At 41.8% G+C, this 17,075-nt stretch overlaps 1 protein-coding gene across 4 annotated transcripts in view; it reads left to right on the top strand.

Moving 5' to 3' along the window:
- The window catches only part of reln (reelin), a 93,704-nt gene that overhangs the window by 3,785 nt on the left and 72,844 nt on the right, over positions 1-17,075 (top strand). The gene's annotated exons all lie outside the window — the stretch shown is intronic.

Genomic DNA, 17,075 nt, shown 5'->3' with positions numbered 1-17,075 from the left:
GAAGAAGGGATATCGTTCTACTATGTTATGCAGTATGATTAGAAAGCACAATGGAAACGACTGGTAAGAGAATTAAATGGCAGTGCGGTGTCCTCTGCAAGTCAATTGAGAATAGCTGGAAAAATGGTGGTGCATAAGTCGAAATGGGGCCAGTGAGATTGATTGAGTGCCTTTGTGTGTCGAGGAATTTGTACCATTTTTTTCTGTTTATTTTATCCTAGATTGTAAAGATGCGTTTGCACTTGTGATTAAAGCTACTATTGTGTTTATCATGCCCACGGTTTCAAGCACACTGCGCATTTGTTTGTATATAACATAATGTTTTGTCTGGTATCAATTAGTCTGCCAGTTGTATGTTTATTCTATTTAAAAAGCTTAAGTGAGTGCTTGTATGTGTATTTGCATATAGCTTAGAGTTTTTGTGTGTGTTTCTACAAGCAGGGTTATTGATGTCAGTGTAAAGCACTGAATGAGCCACTCACACAAGCCCCTGCTGAGGCATACAGGTTCAGGTAGGCAGCGTGGCTCTCCCTTTCACTACATTCATTGTTTCTAAACACTGTTAAAAACCAAACAATATTCACTGGGATTCAGCAGTGTGTCTCTACCACAGTGCCACAGAAAAACAGGAGGAGAAACCGTGGTGCGAGGGACAGTGACAGAGGGTAAAACAAGAGAACTGCTTAGAGAACTACTTGACAGTACAGGCTGAAATGGCCATTGCTAATCTGTCAATGGTCTCTACAGAAGTCCCTGTTCCATGGATCTTTTCATGTGCAAATGATTGAAGAGGCCCAAGACACAATCAACATTTCAAGGAGATTTGGATGTTGCCGCTAAATGACATTCTTAATGGGAACTTGGAGATAAATTCACCCCTACAAAATGCCATCAGCTCTTCCCATGATAACCTATCAGATTAGACATTGTGAATTACTTCAGCAACTCTCCTGCCAACCCCCAGCAACAACTCAATGTGCCTTGCAATGGGACAGAGGCCATTATCTATCTGCAAAGTTGATTACTTGTCATGGTTGGGGGGAGTTTTTTCAATAAGTGTGCTGTTGACTGTGTGACTGATGTTGTTGAACAACGTCAGTCATGTTGAAGTGAAGGTCACAGACACAGACGGCCCTGTTAAGGTTCTAGAAAAGCAGATATTATCTTGCCATATAGCAGGTCATATCAGTAAAGCCAAAGCGAGACATCATGGAAACACAGGGCCCATCTTTATGCCTTTGCAAACATTCGCTCACAGTGGTCTTTGTCTTCAGACTGAATTCCAAAATGGCATCAGTCTGTTGTGACTTCAGCACCCCGTCGGATGTCAGACTCACCTTCTGCAGCTCTTAACCTATGACGGGGCCATTAAGGGTCTGCTTTCTGACATCTGACCACCTCTTGTCAGTGCCGCATTGTTTGGAGTTCTGTTCCTTCGGCGTGATTAGATTTGGCTGGTATCCCTACTCTTCCTAGTCTAGGGCTCCTTTCGTCTCTGTTCAGCTTAACTGTGTGCATTTTATATTTACCTATTTAAAAGACCAGGATTACTCTAAGAATTTCTTACGGTGCAGCAAGCATTGGTCAGTGAACCATCAAAAGACTGGCCTAGTTTAGGGGAACAGGGACACTGAAAAGGAGGTAAGAGCGAGGCACGAGTAGAGGGGATAGGGGCTAATGGTTTAATCGGGCTCTCTTGTGAGCAAAGGAAAAGCAACATGCAGATAGCACTAGCACTTTCAAGTGGTCCAAACCCGAGCATTCATTAGCTTTCCACCTCTTCAGCCTCTCTGCCTCCTGCTGCTTTGTCTGAATAGGTCACTTCACTGAGTAGAGAGAAGTGTGTCAAGTGTATTACTGTTTGTACGGGCTTGCTGGGTGTGTTTGGGTGTTCTGTCTTTGTGGGCATTGAATGATGAACCATTTAAAGAGCATTGTATTCAATGAAATATGCCAGTTTCCTTTATATGAAGGAGCAGATGGGCGAGAAATGAGAATGGATATTCATTGGGAATCTTCCCTTTGTCACACATGCACGCTTGGCCATGCACACAGCACTCAGCTCTTAGTGGGTGATCCATCATGACATAGAGACAGGTCAGATGTTCCGCTGGCTAAACACAAATGTCCTGATCAGTGGGCTATTACAACTCTTTGTGTCGATGTTACAACAGAATATGACATGATAACATGAACAGGAGGTTACTATTTCCCTCCTGTCAGGTGCTAAACGGCTGTGTCAAGTTGTTTTCACAGGAACATGCTATTATAACATATGTACAAAGCTGAGGCAGTGTGATGTGTACAAACCTGACAATGTAATGATGAAAAATTTGCAGGTCGCAAACTTGCAGCATTTGCTCTGCCTTTGTAATGTCTTGCATTGAGCTGCAGCCCAGATGCCATCTATACGCTACATTTCTGGAAAATTGATTTACTGCATCAGAGCATGGAGAATCACCTCAGCGAACAGTGACATTGTTAGCCTTTGCCAGGCTGATGCCAGAGCGATGCCAGCATGGTGCCAGGTGTGGTAGAAAGCTAAAAATGAAGGCAGAGAGTGCATCCCTGCCAGGCAGAGGTGTGTGCCTGCGCCAGTCTTATCTGGGCAAGCGGCAAACAAGCATATCCATTTTTTATTTTCGATTTCCTCAACGGATTCATTTTCCAGCCAAAACAAGAAAGCTCTTAACAAGCAAATGTGAGTTGTGTTTTCAGTAACTTTCATGAGTGGGCAGACGAGTGGGCGTAAGTATTTCCAGGATGTTGGAGTGTGTGCTTGCCTTTTGGGGGTTTGCCTGATTTGGAGTGCCTCTCTGTTGATAATTCAGATGCTGTGTGTGCAGATGCTAGGCTCCTGCTGTCCTAGTATGTACTTGCTTGCTCTGTTTCCCTTGTGTCCATTTCTGGTGTCTGGAGGTTTAAGTTTTAGACAGCAGAAGCAGCAACAGATTGCACTCCTGTCACAACTTTAGCAACATGTAAACAAAAAACAAAAACGATGACATTATAAGTTTTGCTACACTCGAAGCACAAAGGATTTGGTTGTTTTCTTGTTGGTTACTTACTCACATTCCTATTGTTGCAGAAGATTACGTTTGACGAGGAATGCTGTATTCCAGTCATTCTTTATATATCAGTCCTTATAGTGAAAAACAGAACACCAGCTCACACAGCCCACACAACATACTCTAGACCCTAAGGGTGTGAGGATGAATCTCAGCCATGTTGTATTTACTGCCTAAGTTTTTCAATAGAAAACACAACAAAAATAATTTAAATAGACTGTAGAAGGGTGGGTCCCCCTATTGAAATAACAGTACATAACAGTACCCCCCCACCCCCCTTCCTCCCCATCTGCCTCTTTGATGTTTACTTTCAACTTAAACACAGGTTGTAAATATAATAACAGCCTTTTTTTCATCTTAGACAGCTCAAATACCAGGTCTGCATGTGACATTAAGAGCTCCGTGTGTCTATGCAAACTCATGCTAATGTCCCCATCCCAATCTACCTCATAACAATGGACCAGTGTTCATTCTCCTTAAGGAGTACCAAGTGGCTCTAAGCCGGATTTTCAAAAGTCCGTTTTAAACCTTTTTTCCCTCCTCCCTATCCTTCGTGCTGGACGTGTTGTTCTCATGGGGTGGTTTCCCAGCCGCTGTTGATTAGCGTGTCAGCTTTGCCGATGGCCTCTTCCTTTTAGAGAATGGAGCGCCTGTTGGAAGATTGTGTACCTCCTCCTCCTTTTTCTCCTCCTCTTGCTCTGGATCCTCCTCCTGGCGGCTTCATTGAGAGATCTGTAATCCCTGCTTGGGGGGCAGTGTGTCGTCTGTGCTGATAGCATTCAGAGGGCCTTGTAGCGCTCCAATGGACCCACTACAGAGGAGGCGGCATGGTGCAACTGGCTGGGTACTGGGCACATGGCGCGTGGCACAGGCGGATTAGCCCCAGCTCTACCCCCCATTCAGCACCAGCCTCCTTCAAACAACCAGGCTCACTATGCCTACAGAGACACGGCAGGCTGGCAGAGGCAGATTACACATCCGTGTACAGGCACAAGATCACATATACATCCAGCCTAAAGTGACAGCACGGGTGAGGGGGTTAGTGTTTGCAGAGCACCTGAATTTCCCCTAATACTCTGTTGTGAAATCCCACATATCAAACCTCATACCTCCAACCCCCACAGGTCTATGTGTCATCAGTGAGCTCTGACTCAGGATTAAACCATCCACAAAGATTCCTCCAGTAGACCGCAATAAAGATTGGTATATATTTCTTGCTGTTAGGGTTTATCAGGAATATTTTTGAATGGCAAGCTTACATTTGCCTTTTTATATTATCAAAAGTATTTGTGTTTTTAATTTAATGATCACTGAGAAAAAAAACTCTTCAAAATCAGTCCTTATAGATAACAGGCCTTAAGAAATGGGTTAATGAATACATTGTTTTAGATAAAAAATACCAAGGAGTACCCAGAGAAGCAGCATGTCTTACACCACAGTGGATCAGATGTGTCTTGCTTGTCAAGGAGTCTGTGATAGCAACTGAAAATTCAGAACAATGAAGAAGAAGAAATGATACTACACCCTCCTGCCTTGCTTTACTCTAGGGAGACCTGGACTGTGTCCATCTAATGTAAAGGACTTTATTCCTCTCTCTTTTGCTGATTTCTCTGTTTCACTTTCTCTGTAAAAATGTGCATGGAGCTGGGAAAATGTTTTTGTCACTTGTTGCTCAGTGCTCACTTTCACAGGGACCAAGAATATGAAATGAGACCAGCTCTTAATCACACCTCAGCATTTACCTCAGCCCCCTCTGGAGATAGCAGTCATGCCAGTGGCAATAAATAGTCATATTTATTTATTGCATCCTTTTTTGATCTCTCTGTGAAATTGCTAGGATACAATGTTTTTGCAAGGGAGAATAAATATCAGGAAAATACCTTTTTGTTTAGATAAAAGTGCTTGGGAGTCACAATTCGAGCAGACATGATTCAGAAGTACCAAAAAGTAATTAAAGAGGTCATATTTTGCTTTTTGTCTAGTGTGACCGATGGAAAAACACAAGAGCTCCTGCACACACAGTGACAAGACGTCTGCCCGCTGTGTCCCCTCACCCTCACCCTCCCTCCCAAAGGTTAGACAGTCAATGCATATAAAGTTGTTACCATGATGTAGAGACAGTGCACAGCTAAAATGTTACGTATGACAGATCAATTTGTTACAAATGAATAACTTAGCACTCTGAAACTCTTGCTCCAAGACAGGTTGCTAAGCTGGTTCGGGAACATGTACAGCTGAACCAAAGCCGTGTTTACCGGCTTGTCAGGACCCGCCCTACTCTGCTTCTGATTGGCTAGTAGTCCTTAATTAGGTACTGTGCATGTGCAACTCCCAACAAAGATCATATACATGTGAGATGCTTCACTCTGCAGCTAAAACGGAGCGGTCAAAACACAGGAAGAAAAGAGGTGCTGCAGCAATGTGCAGTATGACAATTAACATGGTGTTTTTGAAAATGAAACCATGTAAACCTGTTCTGGTACAACCCCTAAATAGAATTATGAATCTGAAAATGAGCATATATGATCACTTGAAAAACCTAAGTGCAAGGAAATATATGGGCGGAGACTGTGTACTTAGGGTTGTGAATAAGGCCGGGCCAAAGTTAAAACAAGTGGACTACTACACCACAGATTTGCAAACCGTGGTGATCAAATTTAAATGCAGCAAGTTTTGGTTACAAACGCAACAAATACCAATACGGCTGTCTTAGCACAGACTACTTCGTCTGAACATAAACAGCAGAGGACATAAAGTTATAGAGTCATTGAGAGATCCCTGCTATCGAGTAAAAGCACAGGTCTGAGGTAGAGGTTAAGATAGAGGTGTGGATGAGAGAGGGGAGATAGAGAGAGTGCAACAGCGTTAATTACAGCAATGAGTGCCTTCTTACCAAGCTGAGCCAGTGTGATTAAGACTGGATGTCAAGGGAAATGCTCCCCATTGATCCACTGCAAGTAGAGACCATCTAGTCTTTCATTACTGCAACCAGCTTGTTAATTAGAAATCAATCTTTCCACTCTGCTCTATGACGCTCCCCCCATCCACACCACTGTGCCACTCTCCTTCCACCCAAACATTCATACCCAAAAGCTATGGAGAAATGTCAGACTTTGACTAATGTCAGTACTTTTTCACTTAGTTGGCCATAATCTGTCATTTTCACGCCAAGAAAGAGCATGAAGAGGAGAGCAAAATAGCGAGGCACAATATCCTGCCTTCCTTTCCAGCTCCAGAACGTCTTTCATTCCATAAAAGAATTTACCAAACTTCAGGACTGCTTTGACATTGAGAACTACATTCACTAGCTGAATAACAATTATCATGTTGTTTGTCTACTACAGCAATTGTGTAATTTATAGATCAGTGAGAGACCTGTAGATACTTTCTGTGGTAAACTAAAATGGACCACATGTGGTATGGCCCATGACTAATATTTCTTTAAATGAAGCCCATTTTATATCAGTTGCATTGTTTTGAATCCATAATGAATCTTTCGGATGGGTCGACCTATTGACACAAGTTATATGATTGTGTAATGTACTCTTCTGAATGAAAGAAGCAACATCTGTAAAAAAAAAAAAAAAAAAAAAAAAACAACAAAAAACTTTCATGTTCTACATTGTATCTGCTTTTATATGATGGGTCACATTATAGTATATAGTCTCTTAAATAGGTAAAAAAGATCAAGTGCTGTAATCATGAAATATTGCGTAAGCAGGAAGGAGAGGGAAGAGATGCTGAAAAGGACTGACAGAGCAGGGATGTAAAGTGAATCTCTGTGTAAAGTGACAGTTCCATTATTCATATTAGAGCTATTATACTGTATCTGTATCTGTGATAGTGTGAACATAGTTGGGACTGCTGCCAGCCTGGAATACTGCAGACCGACTAAGTCTAAGGTTGTTATACTCTGTGTGTACACGTTCTCATGTGCACATAGATGTCCTACCTAAACAACACAAAAGGTAAATTGCCAATGAATCCCACAACATACATATGACCATTCCCCCAAACTACACATACAGTATGAACGTTGCCCAAAATAGAGACAGGCGTAATGTTGCACAACAACATAACAAGTGGTTATGTTTAGGCAACAAAACTACTTAGGTTTAGGAAAAGATCACGGTTTGAGTTAAAATACGCATGTTACGTTACGTGATACAACGTAAGTCACATACTTTTGGTTTCACTCAGAATACAGAATACAGTCTCCTGGGGGAAAGTCCTGTGTTCTTTTGACCCATCCATCCATCCGCTAACTCCCTTTTACTCTTTGGTGTGCTGGGACTATTTCTTGTGCACAGTCACTTCTCACAAGCTGCCAGTACTCTTCTCTGACCTCTCCATACCGGGTTCTCTGGGTGATTCATAGTAACCCAAATAAACTGCATTACGCAGGAGGCACTACATTAGGCTCACCTGTTTCTATTCTTGACTGCCTGCTTGTCTCTAACTAAAATTACATAAACCTTACAATGCCTGTCTTCAAAAGAGCACAAAGAGAATACAAACAGTCAGATGACACAACAGAGCTTCGAAAGTAAAATCCTACTCTACCTGATCTATTGGGCGCCTTTTATTGTAACAGTCAATGTGCCTGTCAGTGTCACGTTTTGTGAATCAGCCATTTACAACCAGGATGGGGCAGGACATTAAAATAAAGGTTAACGTGCAACAGTAAACTTTCAAATGTTGAACTCATTGTTATGCATGAATGGTTGTTGTTTATTCATGCTAATTTCCATTCTTTTTGTGTGAGGCCCCTAGAAGCTACAACTGCATCAAGTAAACCTCACAGATTTGTTGAACATCCATGCACACTGTATGTAAGAAAAGCAAACTTGTTTTTTGAAACACTAATCACAATTGCTGTTCAACATAAAGTGAGCACCTTGTCTTTTACTTTTCATGAGGCTCAAACAGTTCAAAAGTCCAGGTTGATACTCTGATAAAAACTGCAGTTTGAAGTGTCAGCCCATGAGAATGGTTAAGAGGAGGGCAGGTTCACCTGGTGCTAACTTACTTACTTATTCTCTTTCATCTTATAAGCCTTAGTGAGCCTGGAATATGCAATGTTGGAAATACAGGGATGAAAATTCAGCAAAAAACAAACAGCAGGGCTGTTTTTTTGGAAATATGAACTACAATATAAAACATGAAGTATTTACTTTTTAAGGCTATTTCATCTCTGTTGGAAACAATTCCACAGAAGCACCATGAGTCATTTTAATAACATTGAGACGTTGACATATATTAAGTTTGGTTTATTCGTCTCCTTGTAAGTGAGGAGAGGTGTATGTTGTGTGTCACAAAAACACAGTGGTGTTACTGTGAAGAAGCATATTGATCCCCTCTTTGCTTGCAATGTTAAAGAACTGCTTTCTTTAGTTCAGAATGATGGTGGTGTTGAGTTTTTTGTTCAAAGGATATGACTTCTGTGGCTGGGTTGGTCAAACTGGACAGAAGGTTGTCTCTTTTTTGACATGAGCTTCTGTCCCTAACTGTCTGTGCATAGCCCTGCTCTTCCTTGTCCAAAGGCTTATGCCCTTGCTTTGACAGATGCTTTCTGGTTATGACTCGCTCAGTTTTGAAGCGTTTTTTTAATTTTATTTTTTATGGTGGGCTGTTTGGGGTTTTGGGAGGTGGGGGGACAGACCAGCTATGGGAAAGGGATGGAGATCATTTAGGCTAAGTAGCCTGGTATTCCTGAGAGGGACATAGCAGGCACTGAGGTTATATAGGCTGTGGTTGACAGCTTGGCCCTCATTACCTCCTTCCTGTTTCCTATCAGGGGAGCTCCCAATGGAGCAGGTGAAATGGAAAGGGAGTTATGCAACAGTATTGGTCTATGGCCAATGTCCGCATTTTGTCTGTCCTTTCACAGCTGTCTTGCATGTTGGCTCACTGAGTTGGCTTAGACCACTTTTGGGGACTGGACACCAGTCAGTATGTTTGTAGGTTTCTATGTGAGTAGATTAACATGTGATGTGTCTCCTTACATGTATCATTGTGTTTAGTGGATGTGTTGAATTTGCCATATAAATTTACAGTTTTTTACATCTAGTATTTGTTTGTGTGTGTCTTCCTCTGCCCTGTGTAAGGAGGAGTGGTTTGGGTCTTACCCCACTTTTTGAGGCTGCCTGGGTTTTTAGTGTTTGTGTTTCAGAGTTGCTCTCGGGAAGGCTAAGCTGTACGTAGTGGCAATGTTCCTCTATAATCTGCATTGATTTATATTAAGATTGTTAATATTTCTAGTTGATGGTTCTCATGTTGATGGTTCTCATGTTAAACATCTTGGCTTGTTCAGTATGGCTCTGCTCAGTAAAGGAAGATGCTTTTCTTGTCATGACTGGATGACTGAAGCCTTTTCTCTGCAGAACACATGGTGTTGATCATAAGGACAGCTCATTCTCTAGTCCTGGCAGTCACCAAGCGACAGCGGGAAAGAATCATGGTGTTCCTGAACCCTATTACAATATAACCCTTTACGGCAACCACCAATTATTTATCTAAGGATCATCTGTCGACTGCAGATGCATTATTCACAACCTGGAGCAATTAGTAGGTTACACTTCATTTGTAACATTTTAACAGCTTATTAGTTGACATTCAGTTGAATTCAACTGCTTCACAAATAATAGCATTTTCATAATTACTCCACTGTGGTTAAGGTTTGGTTGAAAACATGTTGATTGGGGCTAGTGTATTAATTATAATTTCACTTAATAATAATAATAACAATATAGCCTTCCCTTAATTTAATATTAACACCCCTTCCCCTCTTCCCTGTTTTAGTATAATTCACAACCAATATTTATAATTTTTTTGTTGGTTTTTCGACGCGCGATCTTTAAAATGCTGGCTTACTTTCGCTGTTTTTGCCGTTTTAAGTCCAAAAATCAGTTGATTTGTTGCTAACATTGTCTTTTTTGCGGTCTGATGGCCGATCTGTAGGAGCTACATAGACATCAAGGGTATCAAATGAAAGGTCTTTTTCTTTATTGCATCTCCATTTAGTCTGTAATGATAAAATAAATATGTTAATTTAATAATTTATTTATATTCCTTAGCTTCTGACCTTTCAAAGGAGACCAGAATTATGCTTCTAGGCCAAATGGTTGTGGAGTTATTCCTGATTCATTCTGGGTATGTTATTTTAGGTGTTTTTCCTGGAAAAAGGGGCAAATAGCTGGAGGTTTCCAACAGATTAAATCATTGTGCAAGAAAAATGGTCTACCATGGTGCCCAGTCTCTAATTTGTTAATACTAAATACTAATTCAATAATCATAACCAATCATGCGTAATAACGAATTTAACATTTCAAAAATTTGTCATAATGCATAAACCTTTTTTTAATGTCCTGCCCCATCCAGGCTGTGATTGGTCAGTTCACAAAAAGTGTTTTTATTAAGTCATCTGGCCGAGGTACTTTCTCTTCTCTACTCTGTCTATGCTGACAAAGAAAAGCAGGCAGGTGACAACAGGAACAAGTGAGTATAAAGTGCCCCCTGGGAAATGCAGCCATATGAATTGCCCAGAGAACCTGATAAGGAGAGGGCAGGAAAGAGTATCGGCAGCTTGAGAGAAGTTCCCGTGTGCAAAAAAGAACTCATGGTACAGAAAGAGTAAAATGGAGTAGTGCCGGTGCTGCGTAGCATTGAGTACCGGCCCTGTTCAAGCACTGATCAAAAGCCATTTAGAGTCTCATAGCAGAGATCTGTACTTAGATGGGATCTGTTGCTTTTTGAGGCCTCTGTTCAATGAATCAATGAATAATGTTAAAAGCCCAGAGAGATGATGTGCTATCAAAGCCAATCTCAGGTAAAGAGAATAGTCTTTGAGTTGTCAGATCATGATGTGCTTCTTCTGAACATGCAATGTTCTGTTAGAAACTATGAAGAAATGTTCTGTCATAACTGATTTGGCTTTGTTGATTAGTGGATAAGCCTTCCCAGTGGGGTTGTATCTTCCTTGTAAGTCAACTGTCAACCTTTGGGCATATCACTAAGAATGAAATGCATATATAATACATTGTGTGCAGAATAATATGACTTGTAGATTACGTGTGATTGCATGTAAATAGTGCAACTACTCTCCAACTCCAAAAATACTCCAAAAATCAAAACAAAAATAAACAAATAAATATCTCTAGAGCATAAAAAATCAAATCTTATATTCTGGTGACTATGGAATCATGGAAAGATATAAACTGAGGCTTCTTTTTTTCATATTAACTTACACACCTGTGCTTGCTCATGTTCCAGCATGTGATACACATGCTCATGTAAAAAGAAACACGCATACATTACATCATATGAGAACAGCAAAATAAAGTGTGATTCTGAAGCAGATTATGTGTGAGGAACAGGATGTGTGTGACAGAACTGCCTCTTCACTCCTGTTTTTCTCCACTGCTGTTGCAGGGGTGAAGCCAAGTTAGGCAGACAGGAAGGCTTCACCTCCCCTCCTTGGTAAACAGAGTAGAACCTCAACAGAGAAAACTGAACCAAGAACAAGAATAACACATTGTAATCTCAGTGATCATAAAAGGACCAGTAATGCCCAAAAGATCAATTGCTTTCATTCAGCCCTTTGCAAAAATGTGGGAGATGTTGTAGTTAAGCAGACCTGTAGAAGATTTGTGGCTGATATGTTGTCTGTGATAGTGTTTCACAGCAGCAGATGGCAATGCCAGCAGGCCAGGATGGTGCCAGAAGGTTACGCAATGGAATGATGCCTCTAAGACCTGACTGGAACACTGCATGACACATACATGTGCAGCAACACACTTCCCACACAATCTTCTGAAACTGCAGAGTGACATTCATACTTATGAGATTCAGTTTGTCTGCATCTCTTGAACTTGTGCTCAGTTTTAAGGGTCTGTCTTTCCCTTTCTTATCCTTCACGGTGTCATGCTTAGGTGACTGACAGTTTGAACCATTTCAGGAAGCTCAGAGATAAGTGGCACCCCAACACTGGCATGGCCATGGAAACAGATGGAACTATAGCTTCCCCATGGTCTGGCCTCCATTTCCTGGTCCTCTCTGGGGCACGTGTGTCTGTCCGTGGGATATGGGTCAGATGGTCGGCTATCTTTATTCAGATTGTTGCCAGGAAAACCTCCATTCATTTGGAAACGAATAGGGCGTCCTCCTGGTTCACTTGGGGAAAAAAATGGGGATTTCATTGATAGCACTTTCTGTTATTATATCTCTTTTATATTATATCTCAAGTGTCCTGCATTTCAAATAAATTGTTTTACTATGTTGCTTTTACTACTATATGCTGCAATCATGCGACAGCCCAGACTATGATATTTTCTGTCTGTGGTATAAGTGGGTGCTAACAAATCCAATCTTGTCAGAACCTCAGTGTGTAGCTGTGCCTTTACAGTCTTAGGAAGTTTCCAAATGTTTTTCTGAGTCTTGTTTAAGTAAAGTAAAGGATCTGAATGCAGGTGTGGTGAAGACTGGTGGGTATTTGTGCAGAAAGGAGCTGTTCAACGCAAGTGGACTAGGCTGCAATGTAAATCAGGTCTTCTCTCAGAGCTCCCAGACTTTCTGTCCAGCTCCAGTCTAATCCCTCGCCATGCTGTTTTCTAAGAATGAGCTCATGCCACCAAGCGTTGCCAACCACAGTGCCGACCATGCTTTGCTGTACCTTAAGGAGACATTACTGTTGCTTTCAGGATGCCACTGGGCCCTGTTTTCCGTGTCCCTAATATGATTGATGACCCAGCATGCAGTGAGCACCACGTTGGTCTGTTTTTCACTACTTAATAGAACCTGCTTCTTGTTCAAGGAATCGACCAAAAACACATTTCAATCATGGCTGTTCCTGCACTGCTTGTACTATAAATTAAGAAACAACCAGAAAAAAAAACTCTCTGTCAGGTGCATTAATGTCTAAAGGCAACTGTGCACCTCTTTGGGACTAGTATAAAACAATGTGCTGGTATCTTATCAAATTTGAAACATCTGTTCACCGTCTTCTTCCAGTACCTTTTGTGTGTCCTATGTTGAGGATGTTTTTTGAGCATTCAGGATAAGGTGATGCACAGGTAAAACCAAGAGGTACTGCAATCCTGTTTTTGAATGCCATGTGGTCAGAAGAAGCAGAAATATTAATCAAACAAATTCAGTAACAAGTAAGTAACCTAATGTTCTGCACATGGATACAAAAATAATGGCTTTCCAATTGACTGACATTCACTTGTGATCTTATTTTTGTGTGTATTATGTTTGTGTGTGCTGTGTGTGTCTGCTTGAGGTCTGAGAGACTTGTCAGGAAACCCAGTGTTGTGTTTCTGAATGTGTGTTTTGTTGCGTTGTGTGGTTTGCTGGTACTTGTGCCTTAACATTACTCCTGGTGGATCCAGAGAGTTGAAGTAAGCCCCAGGCCCATCAATAGTTGAGCAGGAGCACGGTTGTGTGTGTCTGTAATGAGGCATACCACATCGCATCATCAATATTACATGCTGGCTCAGGGCCAAGGGATGTGCTCTGTGGTGTGTTCAAGTGTAAAGTATGGGCGTGTGCATGTGGGTCCAAGTGCTATGCATACAGTGTAATGAGTGTTTTGCAAGACCTAAGTTGGGTGCACTTTCAATTGCATTCATCAGACTTGTCCAGGAGTATGCAGAGGTCCTGATGGAAAGTTAGCAGGGAAGGATCAAGAGCAAAGTGTGCCTGTAGGTCAGGAGCCACAGTGCACCTGAATACGAGAGAGAGCTGTGTTTCCTGAAGATGAGGTGCTGCATCCCCCACATATTAGTCTGCCACCACCCAACCCATCCCCCCCAATACTAAACAATTAAAACTGACACAGTGAACGTACAATAATGTATTTCCACATACAGTAATTAAAGTAAACATTTCTGTGCACTTGATTTGTAAACTAGAGATTCTGCATCATATCCAGAATGTCTTCTTTTAGAGACATAGACAGTGCATTTCCTTATTATAAACAGCCTCCTGTTATTTGAAATGGCATGTAATGAAGTTTTATGGATGTATTATTTAGAAAATCTCATAGTTTCATAGTAAAGCTATAAGCCTCTTTTATGTCTTATGGTTGTTTAAGAATAATATTCAGTCCAGATGTTTAGATGAACTGTGCAGGCCACAAATCACACACAAGGGTGTGCACACACATGCTCACCCACACACAGAACCTGCTAATGTGTTGGATGAGAGTGTTGGTAATAAAGTTCACCCCTATTCCTGCCTCATGGGTTCTCATTCCCCCCGGCCAAGTGAACAGTACTCAGAAATGAAGTATGGACAAGAATTTTAAAGGCTACCATCAAAGGCCGCCAGCCTCCTCCTTTAGATGTGTGTGTGTGTGTGTGTGTGTGTGTGTGTGTGTGTGTGTGTGTTTGTGTGTGCAAAGTACCCCCACATGTGATTGGATCTGATCTGAACTCACCCGATTGGCTCATCAGTCTGTTGCGTTCCACAGGCAAGTGAGAAAGGGGTGTCTAAATAATTTAGATCTTACATTTGTATTGATCAGGTAGCGCTTCTCTCCGTGGGCCACTCCACTACTACCTATCTCTCCATCCCTCTTCGCCCCTGTTCTGTTTTTTCGATTGTAACCTCGTGCCCCTAGCTTTGCCTATCCTCCAATCTTTCTTCCCCCAACCTCCACATCAAACAGAGTGCAGGCACACTGCTGCGAGAGAGCAGAAAACGCATGAGAAGGCAGTAGATGGGGAAAGTGCTGGAGAGAGCATTTTTTACCATGATTCCTCAGATGGGAGTGAGGCTGAGGGAGAGAAACTGAAAGAAAGGTGTAAGAAGTGGATAAAGAGAGAAATAGCGAGGTGGAGGTAGAAAAAATCTTTTGTGTGTGTGTGTGTAGCCCATATGCAAGTGTCTGTGGAGAGTAATGGAGTGTGTGTAACCTCGGTGATGCAGGTCAGTGGAAATGCAGAAATGAGCTTATTGTGTGTACGGGAGCTGGTGAAGCCTGGTCCAAGTTAGTGCATTAAACCCAGTCCATTACTCCATTAAATACTGCATCATGCCACAGCTTGGATCAATACAACATAACGTAAACACTTATAACCTGTCTCAGCACACTCTGGAATGGATTTGTTGAAAGGGATAATGTATTCTGTGAAGCAAAAATAGCATAGAATAGGAGCACATGTGCTCAGTATGAACATGATAATTGGTTGTTTGAATGAGAAGGCCTTTCCCCTGCATTCTGTTGGTATTGCAGTGTTAAAGGTGTGCTGAGCAACATGGATTGAATATGATAATGATTCTGTTGCCAAGCAAAATATCTGCCTTTCTCACAATACGGCTTCTTGTACACGCTGTACATGCTGATAGAATTTGGCAGTGCTCACAGCTGACAAGAAAAAGGAATACAGAGAAATGACTTGTTGCTCACACAGTGTTATTAGAGCCATTCACACAAAAGAGAAATGTTTGCAAAATATTTTGAAGTATCTTACGTTTTACATTGTTAGTCAATTAAGATGAAGCAATGGAGCAAAGAGGGTACACCGTTTCTCTAATGTTAATGTGGTTCCATCTACAAGCATATACTGTAGTTGATGCAGGTTTATCCTGTTTACCCTCTTACCATATTTCATTTTGTTTTTCAGTAATGATTGAAACAAAAAACTGCACATAAAGATTTAGGCAGAGTAGCCTTAACAAACATGCCATTTACTGTTTACTGAAGTGGTGCAGAGATCATGTTAAATACAGCATTAGTGCCGTAGCAGGATTTCTGAGTAAAAAAGCGGTGACAGGAGAAAAGAGGAGGAAATGTCTGGATATAATAAAAACAGTTGTGGGATGAATTATTGAGGCTTTGATATGGAGGGGAGATGAGGAGGGGAGAGATGGGCTGAACTGTGCTCTTAAGACAGGGTGTTGCACATCCAATGTACACAGACATATGCAGAACACACACACACAAATGCCGGGCGCCTTGTGTGAGGATGTGTTAATGGAGTCACCCAGACAGACATGCAGGGAGACTGGGCCACACAGGAGTCTGCTCTGCCCAGATTCCCACACGGAAACACACCAAACCCAGAAGAATGAATGCCTCAAGACCTTCACAACTTCAAATGTTGCTATTCTTACTAAAAACACACCAACCCCGCGGGTGTCTCCTCCTTTTCCAATTCACGTTTCCCCTAAAAAAAGGGGGGGGGGGATTCCAGGCTCAGGAAATAACAATGTCTCCATTTTTCCCCACTGCAAAGGATTTTATTCCTCAGTGTGTAAAAGTGTATTTTTTGGTAGTGTGTTCTCCTTTGAGCCACAGACTGTTCCCCAGTGCGGTGATCTGTCTGGCTGGAAGCAGTCCAGTGGCTGAGCTCTTTTCCTCCAGTGATGTAGTCAGCTCTGTGGTCCCGTCACTCAGGGCCTTTGTTTACTGGGTAGATCAATAGTTAACTTGCTGCCGGATACAATAAGCTGTAGATCTGTACAGCTGGATAATAGACCGCTGGCAGTTTCTGCTCTTGTTTGTAGTGACCCGTGATGAATAGAGCCTTAGCAAGGCTATCAGGGTTACAACCAATTAGCTCATCAGTCTCTTTTTGGTTGTCTGTGACCAGCACTGTGATTTGCTCAGGATGATTTAGATTGCATTCTTGAGAAAAGTGACCTGAGGCTCCATTGAGCAGGCTCCTGTTTGTGAGTCTTTGAATATCTATATGTGTGTGTGATAGACAACATTGTTGCTTTTGCTTTAACACCTGCTTGCACATCTGTGTACTCCCCTCTCCTCTCCTCCTGCAGGGCATTTGGTTTCATTAACCTCCCAATGGTCACTCTACATTTCCATTTGTTAACACCTGCGCTCTGTGCTCATTAGCAGTTTTAAAGGAGCTGTAGTGGTTTTACACTTCTAGACTTCCTGTCCACACGCATGTACATCACACCCACTAATGTGTAGCTTGCAAATGAAGTGTGAACACAACTTCGTACTTGCAATCTCTGACACCTTATCGACGGTAAATTACTATC

The sequence above is a fragment of the Micropterus salmoides genome, unplaced genomic scaffold (genome assembly GCF_014851395.1).
Source record: "Micropterus salmoides isolate LMB-PRFRI ecotype aquatic unplaced genomic scaffold, ASM1485139v1 Ms_hic_scaffold_8, whole genome shotgun sequence".
Taxonomy (NCBI): Eukaryota; Metazoa; Chordata; class Actinopteri; order Centrarchiformes; family Centrarchidae; genus Micropterus; species Micropterus salmoides.
Note: the sequence above shows the minus strand (reverse complement) of the source record. Positions and strands in the feature narration are given on the sequence as shown.